The 14,189-nt window shown below is 35.7% G+C and overlaps 1 pseudogene; it reads left to right on the top strand.

Moving 5' to 3' along the window:
* Positions 1-432: 432 nt before the first annotated feature.
* Positions 433-1,209, top strand: LOC145113609 (secreted RxLR effector protein 161 pseudogene; annotated as a pseudogene).
* The last annotated feature ends 12,980 nt before the right edge of the window (positions 1,210-14,189 follow it).

The following is a 14,189-nucleotide window of genomic DNA, read 5'->3' on the forward strand; positions in this document are numbered from 1 at the left end:
TTGCATGGAGAATTAGACCGGGAGATCTACATGAACCAACCAAAGGGATTTGAGGATGCAGTTAATCCCAGTCATGTGTGCAAGCTGAGAAAAGCTCTTTACGGATTGAAGCAGGCACCAAGAGCCTGGTATGATAAGATTGTTGAATTTTTTACCCGAAGTGGTTATTCAGTTGCACATGCAGACTTAAGCCTGTTCGTCAAAGAAAAAGAAGGGAAGTTGGCAATTGTGTTGGTTTATGTGGATGACTTGATCATCATCGGGGATGACGAAAGAGAAATCCATCAAACAAGAGAAAATCTATCGGTGCTATTCCAAATGAAAGAGCTGGGGGAGCTTGAACACTTCTTGGGGTTAGAAGTTGATCGTACAAAGGAAGGGTTGTTCCTCTGCCAACAAAAGTATACATGAGATATACTTCAAAAGTTTGGCATGTTGGAGTGTAAGCCAGTATCAACACCAATAGAGCCAAATGCCAAGATATGTGCTCATGAAGCAAAAGAGTTGGACGATGGAACGATGTATCAACAACTAGTAGGTAGTCTTATCTACCTAACTTTATCTCGGCCTGACATTGCTTATGCAGTTGGAGTTATGAGTCGATACATGCAAAGTCCGACGAAACCTCATTTGGATGTTGCCCGACGTATCTTAAGATGTGTCAAAGGTACAATTGACTATGGTCTCTTGTATAAAAGAGGAGAAGACTGCAAGTTGGTTGGATATTGTGATGCTGACTATGCAGGAGACCATGATACCCGAAGATCAACCACTGGGTATGTGTTCAAGCTTGGGTCGGGACCAATATCATGGTGTAGTAAAAGACAACCAACCGTATCATTGTCAACCACAGAAGCGGAGTACAAAGCAGCGGCCGTAGCAGCTCAAGAAAGTACATGGTTGGTACTCCTAATGAAGGACTTACATCAAAAAGTTGACTATGTGGTACCACTTCACTGCGATAATCAATCTGCAATTCGGCTGGCAGAAAATCCAGTATTTCATGCTAGAACAAAGCATGTGGAAGTGCATTATCACTTTATCAGAGAGAAAGTCTTGATGGAAGAAATTGAGATGCGACAGATCAAGACCGATGACCAAATAGCAGACTTGTTCACTAAAGGACTGAGTATTGGAAAATGTGAAAGTTTTCGCTATCAACTTAACATGGTACGAAGAATAAGGGCTAGTGTTGAGGGGGAGTGTTAAAGATCATCACTAGCCCAATAGAACAAATATTATCTAGAAGACTTTAGCTTGCTCTAGAACGCTCTAGAAGATTCTAGAACATTATGGAAGACTATGGAAGACTCCGGAATATACCGGAAGAGTCTAGAATACTCTAGAACGACATGGAAGACCCTGGAAGGTTATGGATCATTCTAGAAGACACTGGAGCAACCTAGACCTCTCCAGAACATGATAGAATATTCTAGAAACATATGGAAGCATATAGAGTATGTTAGATAGTTCTAGAGTTATCTAGTATGTAGTAAGTGTATACTAGTATCTAGAACCTTCCTAAGAGGCCTATAAATAGGTGTGGAGCTCATTTGCTCCAAACCATCCAAGAAAGCCTCAAAGAGAGCAAAGTGTGTAGTAGTCTCACAAAGTGTAAGGTCTTCTTAAGTATCTTAAATAAAAGTCTTGTTGTTTCCCATACAAAGAGTCGTGTTCAACATATAATACCTATGGAAGCAGATTGGCTTTGAATGATGGGGCGTTGTATGGACCTGTTTTTTCTTTTCTTTTCTTTTAAATGTGATACATACTTTTAAGTAGGGGCATAATTGTCAACATATATGTTTTTCAGTGGAAGCATAAAAAATCACCGTGGCAATATCAGCTCCCATAAACAAATCTTGAAGGAAAATACCACTGGTTTACTTCGGATAAAAAGGAATGACAATGTAGGCAAGGCTAGGCTAGGCTATGTGCACTTGCTTTCACGAGTATGAATGAAATGGAGATTTACCTTGATCTAGCCAACGCGGAACCTCCCAGCAGAATTAACTTGGTTGCATCTTAAAAAAAAACATGAGTGGCTATATAAAGAGCACCTTTGTATTCCGTCGTTAACAGGATGCTTGTGTTCTTGAATTCCCTCTTCAAAATACACACTATTTAATGTTTTTACAAGATATGATTTTATCATATAACCAAGATGGATAGCTATACATTAGTCTCGTCAAAAAAATACTAAAGTAGCTTGAATAGCAATAACTAATAAGGTTAGACATCTGCTGAATTCCAACCAACATGTCCAAATGGATACTTTACATAATCCTAATTAAGAAACATTGCATCATACTTGAAGTCTCTCCATTTCAATTTTGTCCACCACCATCCACCATCTCATGCATGCTCAGCAGGTTCTATCCAAACAAGACTGTCGACATACTCCACGATTTTAGCTGCACCATAATCTTCAGGGCAATGATTCTCCAAGATTTTCTGCTCGTTTGCAATTGGATCATACAAGACAAGGTAACCGTTATCCTCTATAAGAAACTCATTGCGTGATGTGAATCCAAATACACATGTATTAAGATCACCAATAAACTGTGAAAAGACATGGCTTTTGACCCATGATTCAGCCACCCCATACTCCTCCATCACCCACACCTCATATGCACCATTCTCAATATATGACATCACACAGAGCTTCTCGGACGAAACTCCTAAAACATTCACACGGTTTTGTAGTATAGAATTTGGAAAAAGTATCTCACCGAATGTCTCTGAACCCAAATCAAATGCCACTATTGTTTTTGAATCCATCTTCTCACCAATTCGACAAAGCCAATGAATATGGCCGTCATGACCATCAGCACAAACATAATCATCATCAATAATGTTTGTGATGTGCGATGGAAACCTTTCGGTGATCACCTCCCAGGAACCTTTTTTCATGCTGTAAATCTCGACTTGCAGCCACCATTTAACAGAATATGTGGGTGGTCCACCAAGGCCTGTGAGCTTCACAACTTTGTAATCATCTGTTTTGGGATCAAACCCAAACCGGAAAAAGATACTGATTGAATCAAATTCATGGGAGGGCGTGGAGTATGGCGGGAGAGTTAACACAGCAGAGAGAGAAGGGTTCCAAATGTGAATGATAGAATCATTATTGTAAGAAGAGCATATTAATCCGTTAACAGAACCAATAACCTTGATGCCATTTGTATGTCCAGATTTGGGGTTAACTGGGACTTTGATGAAATTAGTGAGCTCGAGATTGGGAGAAAGACTCGGTTTTGCTGTGAATGGTTTAAAGTCGGAATAAGATTCTTCTCCATAGTGGAAGACCAAGAGAATCTGATCGTTGTTATGGATGGAACGATGGAGATGGGTTTTTACAAAGGAGGGTTGAGATAGAAAAGCATTCCAAGATTTGGAGACGGGCCTCATCTGAGCAAGCTGTTTGGCTGATAATCGGATGAATATATTTATCAAAAGCTCATCCGGGAGATTCTCTATAGTCGATGGATGTTGTGTTGAAGCCACTGATGTTTTTAAAAGGCCAGTTCTGTTTGTGCTACATGTGAAAATCTTTTCAAGCTCAGCAGGTGAATCAATCTCTTTTTCAAGAACCTGAAGACAATATTTTTAATAATATATTGCACTTGAAAATATGCTAAGAAACTGCTGTGTTGAAAAATACAGCACGAAAATATCACTCACTCTTAAACTAACAATGGAAGCATGGAAGTTATCCCTCTCATCTCCATGTTTGCGTCTTTTCATTGATCCACTTGTTGTTGATGCTTCAAGCCTTACAAGAGGAGTTGGTGACTCCTCAATGGTTCTGGAATGCAACAACGTTATCAATCGCAGGGTTTCACACCTGTAGAAGCAGTATAAAAACACATCAGCAATGGCAGAATAATTCCATAGAATGAGGCACCAAATACATTGTCTGGATAGATACACTTTCCACACTCCCATTCAGGTCATGAAAACATGAGAATACAGACCTTGCATATGAACTGACCACCATATGGTACTAAAACCAGTTCCATTTCTCTCCATTTTTACTGATTTTCTGCTTTCTTTTTTTTTTTTTATAATTAAACTGGAAAGAAATATCAGCATAGTAACACGGCAAAACTTACTAACTACTTGATGCACTCACTGTTTTTAACACCTCAAAGCCAAGTTCTCGGCATGTAATTCATGTAAATACAAAGTATATAGCTTATTGACAAATGAGGACACCCTCAAGTTCAGAAAAATAAAATTATAAAGTAAAGATAAAAAGTCACCACCTAAAGCTTAAAAGAAAACAGCATGTGACTGTACTAAAAGAAAGACAGACCTAGTAAAGGTTTTCTGTTTCAATATTTGTTCAAGATCTGATATCCCAGTGTCAGCAGAAATGCTAGCAGAATTCCCACCTTGATGAGTGCTAAGTTCTGAAGCTCCAGTTGAATCTGAATCCTTCAGTTCATGAAATCAAAAGTGCAACGAGGTTACAATGGTTTCAGACAAAGTGGTTAGATAAAGCAATAAGAGAAGTACACGTTATTAATCAACACGTAAAGCAAAAAGCACCATGAATAACAGCATTTTAAATAAGTACCCTCTATCTACTTTTGATCATAGTTAATTGTAATGACTCTCAAGTATAGACTTAAATAATATTAACACATTAAAAGAAGAGGTTTACTAAATAAGTTGTTGGCTGTTGCCAGCAACATAACAGGTTCTTAGCCACATATTCTAGATGAACTTACAAGATAGATGTATGAAATAAAAAATAAAAAAAACCAAGATAGCATAGTAAAGTGTTCAAACAAATTCACCCCACCACTATTGTCAATATTTAGCAATTTACCAGCAATTCCAGTGATAAAACACTTGCAACTCACAAGAAACAATAGATTATATTTGTTCACGTCTTCAAGTGAAGGGCATCCAAGTTGAACTCATAAGAAGATGCCACTCAGAACCAGAAATGATATATAGCAAGCACGATGACACAAACAACACAAGCCATGAAGAAATATCAAAACCCAATAAAAGAAATATTACTATTTTCCCTCTTAATTAAAATTAGCAAAATATTCAAGAAATAACTTGATTTTAAAATAATGTGTGAAAACCATAAGAAGTTTGGAAACTCGAGATTAAGCCAAAAATTAAGATGGTATTGGCATAATTATTGACACCGTTATAGCAAATACTAATATGTGAAGTAATTAAAATGATTCGGAACGCAAAGGAACCATGAAATAAACAACTTACATTTCGCCCTGCCTCTTGAGAAACATTTTGGGGATCTCCATTAATCTCTGATCACGTAAGAATGCGCCAAAGAAAAAAAAAAGAACTGATCAATTGAAAAGGAGAGCAGCAATCATCCAATGAAATAAAGAAAAACCTAACACAAAGCCACATTATTATGATACCCTACAATAGCCATAACAATAGCATCGGAATACAGCCAAATATACCATACCGAAGCTCACAATGGCAAACACAAAATATAATTTGATCTAACTGAAAGCAAAAGAGTCGAACTTAACTGGAAAATCCTTTTAACGAACTTTTCTCCGACTCCGCCGCTGTCGCAGTGAGCCCTTCCACCCGCCGCGACATAGGAGAAGCTGGAGCTGTCGAGGAGATAAAGCGCTTAGAAAGATAACGAACGATAGAGAAATAGGGTTTTTCATTTGCTCAAGTTCAATTTTTAAAAGGGAAATTGCATATATTTTATAAACGAGAAATTAAATATTTTTCTATATTTTCTTCTTATTTTCTTATATTTTTTATATTTCATATATTTAATAAGTTCAATAATATTTTAATTTATTTGTCATCATTTATATTGGAGGATAATCGGATGAAAATATAAGAGAATATTTAATGTAAGTTTATAAAATTCAATTTTAGCATTATTTTTTTTACAAATCAATCGTTATTTTTTTTAATACTTGTAATGTTGACATTGTATTTTCTAATTTGCTTGCTTCCATCCATAATGGTGAATCCAATGACCATTGGAATCTGGAAAAAAAAAATTAAAATTCTTAAATACTATAAATAAGCTTTTGTAATGTTTTATTTAACTTTATAGAATTCAATGCATTGTAGAAAAAATTTGATAGGATTATATGAAATGTAGAAATATGATGTGACAGTCCATTTAACTCTATAAAATTCAATGCACTGTGATACCCTAAACCCATTACCATGTCTACTTTTAGGTAACCCTATGCCCTCAGACCTTAACGCTTTCTTTCTTCAATCGACATCTTCATCATAATTATCACCCGTCTTCGCGATTGACGCCTCCACCGACGAGCTTCCCCAATTAGGTGTTGAAGCGGGTAAACAATTTTCACAACCATGTTCATTGGGTCTTGAATCGTGTTCTTGATGGTTTTTTTTTTTTTGCGAAATACGAAACGAGGTGAGGTTTTACCGAACCTAAAGTCGACTCCTCCATAAACGAATTACATCAGACTTGATCAACAACTTGCTTTATTTTTGTGGAATATTTTTATGAGTTATTTGTTTTCTTCCTTTGTTGTTTCACTTCTTCAGTTTGATTAGGAATGGTGATAATAAGAACTCCAAGATATTAAAGAAAAATTTGACATGTCCAGATGTTAATTTTGATGTAGCATTTACGAGAAAAGTCATCAGATTTCTTGAATTTCATTTAGGTAAAGACTTTTCAATACCTTTTTCATTGCATCAGTAAGTTTCCTTATGTAATAAACATAAAGAAATCATTTACATTTGAAAGTTGATCCTTCACTAGTTTTATATGGCTTATATTTAAAGTATATGCAGATTCCTAAAATATGAAAGTCAACAGATCATGTGGAGCTTTGATCATATCTTTACTATTAAAAGGTCTTGCTCACATATAGTTTGAAAATAAGAGAATTTTTGTAATTACCAAATTCATTCATGTTTGCAACAATGTTTATGGATTGAAGTGTTTGGTAACATTAAGATAGACTTTTCTAATGTTAGTATTAATGTTCTGATTAGTGTTTTGGACAAGAGACCAGCAACAACAGTATCACCCCCAAGATAAATTGTGGCGCCTATGAGTAGCATAAAAGCAAGATCATATCATTAATATAACTACGTGTAACAACTTAAAGCATTCATTAATATAACTATGTGTAACAACTTAAAGCATGTATGGAGCATAACTTCTAACAAGGCAATATCATAAAGTACAATGGAGCCAGGATCATGAAGCACAATAGAGTCAGATTGTATCTTCAGACTATTAAACCATTTGAAAATCAACAATTCGGTAACAATAGTATGTAAATAGGCATGATTGTGAATCATCTAGGGATCCAAACAACATCTGGGAAAGGTGGGATCCAATCTACTATTGGGTTTTCTATGCAGCTATACACTAGATTAAGGCAGCAGAAATATTCGATATCCATCCTAAGTGTACATGCACCCTAGGATCTAAGTTTTAATATTATAGCAACATAATTTCAAAAATTATGAATTTGAACTATCAAAAAGGATATGATTACTAACCTCTCAAGTATAATCATATATGCTTGTTCCACTTGAAGTTCTCAAACTTATTGAATTGCTTAAAAGGACTAGCACCCAAAGTAAGATGTCTCTAATGGCTCATACCCAAAAGACTAAAACCCTAAAATATTTAGGAGAGAGGCTAGGGAGAACAACATTCTCACCCTTAGAAGGTTAGGAACGAAATTTATGAATGCCAAAGGGGTCTTTATATATTTGAGGTAACTTACAAATAAAGTTGATTTAAATTAATTAAATAATCATATTTAGTTCTGATTCAAATCTTTATCCCTATCAACTATTATGATTAATTTTAGAACCCTTCTAGAGCTCCAAAACTGTCCACCCCTTTAAGGGGTTCCAGAATGTTTCTCTTGCTCAACTTTTGAACAATTAGCATTCAGTCTCTACACATTTAATCAATTCCTAATTAGTTCTAATTAATTATAATTAATTCCAAATTAATTATAATTAATTATTAATCAATTCTAATTAGTTTCTAATTAATTTATTAATATGTAATAAATCAATTTACAATTTATATCAATTTCCTAAATTTATTTTAGCGCTTGAGGGTAACCCAAAAAGGAATTTGTAATTATTCTCAAATTTATACAAATTTAGTTATGACATTGGACACCTATTTCCAACAGTCTCCCACTTTGACAATTCATCAAGTACTATTGGTCATATCATCTTCGAATAACCAACAAATCATGCCTTCCACATCAACTGTCGAACTCTGATCTTATCAAGTATTAACCTATAGATAAGTGATCAATTATTCTTCTATTTCTACAAGATATCATTGTGAACTAAGTCATGGATTATGAATCAACCTAATAGTTCACCATTATGTTTCGCGATTTCCGATTTCTAATGATCAAATCAAACTACTAATTAAACACATCAATTCAGTCCAGACCTGGCCACATACATTAGATTATAAGCACGAAATCATCGAGGGGGCCAAGGATACCACCTCTCATGTTAAAGGAGAAAGAACAAATAAACTTTGACTATACAATTTGTGTGTACTCGTCAAATCATGCATGGACTCACCCGTTATAACTACCCGTTAGGTATAGAGGTTGATCAAGACCAATGCACAACTAACTTGTATGCAAAGAACTCAATGTCACTCTGTTTTTAGTTTGTACATAACTTTAAGTCAACTCAAACAAACATAATTTTTTCATACGAACTCCGAATGATCTTATCTGTTTTCTAGCATTTAGTTATATACGTTGGCTACACCTTACGCTCAAGAACAACCTTAACTAGTTAAGAATTGGCTGAGTTACGCAGTCCTAAACATGGCTTGCTGGTTGCTTTTAGTTTGTTAGAATTTTTAGTCAATTTTAAAAAACCATAATTTTTTCATATGAGCTTAAAATGATCTGATTTTTTTTCATCATTTCGTTCTATGTCTTAGATACATTTCAGACGTAAGAAAAACCTTAATTAACTTACCAAACATGAGTTGTTGGGCCTAATCTTTTTTATAAGGATTTAATTTTTTAAGTTTGAGAACCACCTTAAAATGGTTATGCTCGGTTGTATACCCGGAAACCGATACTGGTACCATACCCTGATAACTTGGTTTAGTTCTATGTTCCTTGAATTTCGATTTATGTCCCTTGAATTTTATTTTTTTATTTCAGTTTTTCTATTCCAAGTCGGTTCGGCCTAGTTTTGGAATTGATCTTATCCCTACTTGCAAACCTAATAACAAAAATAGACCGAAAACAAGAGGGAAAGAAAAAGAAGAAAAAAAAGATTTGAAACACGATTTCTTGTGCTTTTTTACTATTAAAAGGTACATGCATGTTCATTATCACTGATATGTATATATTTAACTATATAATTCATGTATATTTCTAATACTTTTAGCTACAATTATGATTATATTAGGACAAAAGATACTTATTATTGTTTAAATATGTTTTGTAGCCGCAAAGACATGCTTCGGAAAAAAATGAAGCGAACGAGGAGCTAGAAGCAGAAATGGATGAGCTAAAACAGGAAAAATATAAAAAGAACGCTTGAAGACTGAAGACCATGTCATGGTGATCCTCCGACACGACACGGTGAAGGGAAGATTCTCGACCAACCAACTGACTTGGAGAATACGGGATATACATGATGACCATGACGTGGTGACTTTCAACCACGATGTGGTGAACCGGTATATGGAAATAATAAATATCCGAACATTAGGTCGAATAAGAGGCTTCCAACCGGTTTTTTGAGGATAATTGCGACTAAATACCTCTGGAAACTCATAAGAAGATCGAGAATCAAGTGGAGCTCAATAATTGAAGACGAATTAGAAGATTTCTACATTGCTCCATTTAGTTTCCTAATCATTACCTATGTCGAGCTTAATTAATATGGATTTGGTGTGTTTTTCTGCTATAATGAGAGGCTAAAAATCTTTTAATTATGTTTGGTGAAGATGAACCTAATCCATATATGTTGATTTCAATTATTGGAAGCTTATTATTGATTTGAGTTGTGTTTGATAATCCAAACCCTAACATGTTTTAGTTCTAGTTTATATTGCTTATAAATCAGATTTTGTGTGATGGTTGATAATTCTAATTGCATGAATTTGTCTCCTAATTGTTTATCATTAAAATAGTTAGAGCTATGATTAATCACATCTTAGATAAAGTAATTAAAGCCAATAACTTTAACTGTGTTAGAGAGCATAATTAATGTTAATTTGTGCTTGGTTGCTTGACTTGATCATAGGAAAGTAATTATTATCATTCATAGTCCAATATGTTCTTATTATCGATTTGGTGTTTAACTTGTGCATGATCATTGCATGGTAATTCATAAACTGGTAAGTCTAGTTATTTGATAAGAATAGCTAGTTAAAAACTTGGTAATCAATATAATCCATCCATTAGAAATCAATCTTAGGAGAAGGTGAAATCGGATCTAAGCAGAAGTACTCTTTAATTGTTGAAGTTAATTTGTTTTCTTTACTTTCTTAATTGTTTAGTTTATATTAAGTTCTTCTGATCTTGCAAAATCAGTAAAAACCTCTAATCATAGTTTGTTTCTTAGTATAATTAGAAGTAGTTATTTTATTTAATTAAACTCTGTTCCCTGTGTTCGACACCCAACTTACCTAAGCTATTCTATAATCTGACTAGGTACACTGTTTATAAGTGTATAGCTAGTAAAAGTTTGTTAGGTTATAAATTTAAGACCGGTTGATATATTTGTGCACATAAATAACCATTAGAGTAAAGTAGAACTAGGGTTTAGATCGGTCCCGAATTGAAGCCAAACCAAGCCAACACGAAATTGAAACAATTGAAAACATGATTTCGTTAAACCTAGAATGGAACCGCATATGAGTACATGGTTCCAATTTTGTAACATCCATAAAAATATGCCAAATTTAAACTTTTTAAAACATTTCAAAACCAATGATTATTATAAAACTTGTTTTCAAAATAGTTTAGTGTCAGAGTATCCCAGAATCAAATCATAAAGAATAGGAGGTGTACGATCACACCTTCGCCTTCCCACGATCATCAAAAGTACCTGAAACAAAATCAACAAATGTAAGCCCGAAGCTTAGTGAGTTCCCCCAGTATACCCATACATACATCAACATATACATAAACACAAACAACATACTATGGGTCCAGTCAACCATCGGGTTGGAATACCCCAGGCCCTCAACCATCAGGTTGGAATGCCAACATACTATGGGTCCAGTCATCCTCGGGATGGAATACCCCAGGCCCACAACCATCGGGTTGGAATGCCCTCATACTACGAGTCCAATTATCCTCGGGATGGAATACTCACGGCCCACAACCATCGGGTTGGAATGCCCAGGTCGGTTGACTCTCGTACAAAGCAGATGAGCCTCAACCACCAATCAAACATGTGCACATATATCAGATAATCACATAACAGTCTATAGATAGACAAACTGATCTAACAGATCATAATAGCATAATATCATCCTATCTATCAGGATACTGATCTAACAGATCATAGCAACATAATACCATCATATCTACCAGGATATTGATCTAACAGCTCATACTAGCATAACATATAAGGATAACAATCCAAAAGGGTCGGCCTTGGTGCCTTAGACCCTTGAGTATAGTGAGGAAACTCACCTCACAGATGTCGAACTGTAGTGATAATGCAAAACTCTCGAATCGCAGCCACGAACTCAACCACCTATCACCACCATAGGACCAAATCCATCAGAATCCCAATTTACCAAAATACCCTCAAAAGTCCAACTGGTTAACCATTGGTCAAGGTCAAAGTCAACGGTCCATGTTGACCCGACTCGTCGAGTGCAGCTAGCAACTCGTCGAGTTCCTTAAGAACTCAGGAAGTCATGAAACCCTAACTGACTCGCCGGGTTTCCAACCAACTCATCGAGTCCATGTGCTTCCAGAAGTCGGAGAAAACCGTTACTGACTCGTCGAGTCCCCTTACTGACTCGTAGAGTCCATACAAAACCCAACCACGGTCAATCTTCATTGGACTCCCCGAGTCGTCTATGTGACTCGTCGAGTTCATGCAGTCCATTTCTTATACATATGTTTTTAAGCCACCCAAAGCTCCATATTGCAGATCCAACCTCCTAGGACATGGTTTCCACGTAAAGTTGCAAACTTTACGTACATGCATGGTCCTAAATGCCAAAACTAGACTAAGGGAAAGGTTAAATCAAAGGGAAAGACCCAAGCTTGCCAAATCTCATAACTTTATGGCTATAGGGACCAAGGGGAGTCCAGATCTGAAGTTACAACTTTAGATCTTAGCCCAATACCCGAAATGACTTCCAAATATCCTAAAGATGGCACTAAACGTAGGCATGAAGAGGTCTAATCAAAGATAAGCCAAGGCAACGACTTTATACCTCCAAAATGATGCCAATATGAAGTAGAGTCAAATCCACAAGCTCCTTTTTTCTCCAAGCTTCTTATACTTCACACCTTCTTCACAGAAATGCACCAAAATCACTCTTTAAGCCTCACAATCATTCAAGGGCAAGGTTAATGGCGATTAGGGTTTCTTCTGGCCGTTAAGGGGTGATAAGGGACTGGAGGAAAGGACTTAAGATCCTTTAAATAGGGTGCAAACCCTAAAAATTCGGGTTTCATCTCCAAGCTCCTACTCGTCGAGTCCGGGTCCTCCGACTCGTCGAGTAGATCTAATAATCCATGCGGGCTAACCCGCCTCTACACGACGAGTTGGGGGCAACCAACTCGTCGAGTAGGTCCATAAATATGAATATAATGCTTTAAAACTTGTACCTGGGAGTCGGGGTGTTACAAATTCGATAACGATACCAATAAAAAAAGTATTGTAACATTTTAAATTTTATGACAAGTCATATCGAATGTTGGCACAAGAAAAATATAAAGTAAATTACACCGATGGTCCCTATAGTTTGGGGTAATTTATACGTTTGGTCCCTAATTTTTTTTTCTAACTCGGACCGTCCTTATTGTTTGTATTCGTTGCGCGCTTAGTCCATGCCTCGTATAAGAAGACTATTTTAAACTTTACTATATTGTTTTACATTAAAAATTAGATTGTATTTTAAATAAATAATTACATATATCATACATTACCTTTTTATAGCAAGTACTACTATACGAGCTCGACCCCCCATGGCTCACTGACGTTTGCAGTTCACAGACTTTTTTTTTCTTGCCAAAGAAGTTAGGTGTTCATCCGTTTGGAAATACTCAACTGCTCTCCTCCAATTATCAACCTCTATATCATCTTAGGGGGGTGGCTAATGCTCCCGGTATATCCTCATGCCCTCTAACTTTTAAAAAATATTCTGTTGCGTCAGCTTTACACTCTCCAAAACCTTTTAACAAAGTTGTTTAAAAATTCTCTAACAACATAGCAGCCTCTGGATCCTGGGAAATCCGATCAAAATAAAACCAGCCTCTGGATCCTAGGGAATCCGATCAAAATAAAACTTTGTCAACAAAAACAAAAAAAAGTTAGCTAAGTAAAAATTAGTCATAATTAACCATATAAAATATTCTTATATAAATAATTTATCCTTAAATGTTGTTTTACTATATCCTGTATTGCGGGGGAAACCTTTTTCCAAGTTCTTGTATCAAAAGGGACCATCCGCCACATTATTTTCCCAATTTCGCGTGCAAACATGTCTTTTTGGCTCTCCTACGAGATCAAATGTAATATCCCTATCATAGTCAATGCTAATGGATTTTCCCCTATTATTTCAGAGCGTCTTTTCGAGCTTAATGATTTTCGCTTTTTCTTTGACTCCCTTGTGTGGAAAAACTACAAATATAATTAAACATTATTAGAAACAATATTTTATAATGACCGAATAAAAATAGTAAAAAAAATCGTAATAAGACTTACCATCCTGATCATGCTGACCGGTACCTCTACCGCCTGGGAGAGGTGGGTTCTCGGCTGCATCGCCCCATGTCCACAGCCCATAACTGATGGGTTTTATGTATAAGAACAATCCTATGTGCTCATACAAACCCTAATGCTTGGATCTAGGTTTCTCTATTTTATATGCAATGAATCCAAGACTTGCAAACCCTAATCTAGCATACATAATATCAAATTAACATATAACATCAGATCTAGATGTTTACCTCTTCAAATAG

The sequence above is a fragment of the Lactuca virosa genome, chromosome 5 (genome assembly GCF_052849685.1).
Source record: "Lactuca virosa cultivar CGN04683 chromosome 5, Lactuca_virosa_CGN04683_v6, whole genome shotgun sequence".
Classification (NCBI taxonomy): domain Eukaryota; kingdom Viridiplantae; phylum Streptophyta; class Magnoliopsida; order Asterales; family Asteraceae; genus Lactuca; species Lactuca virosa.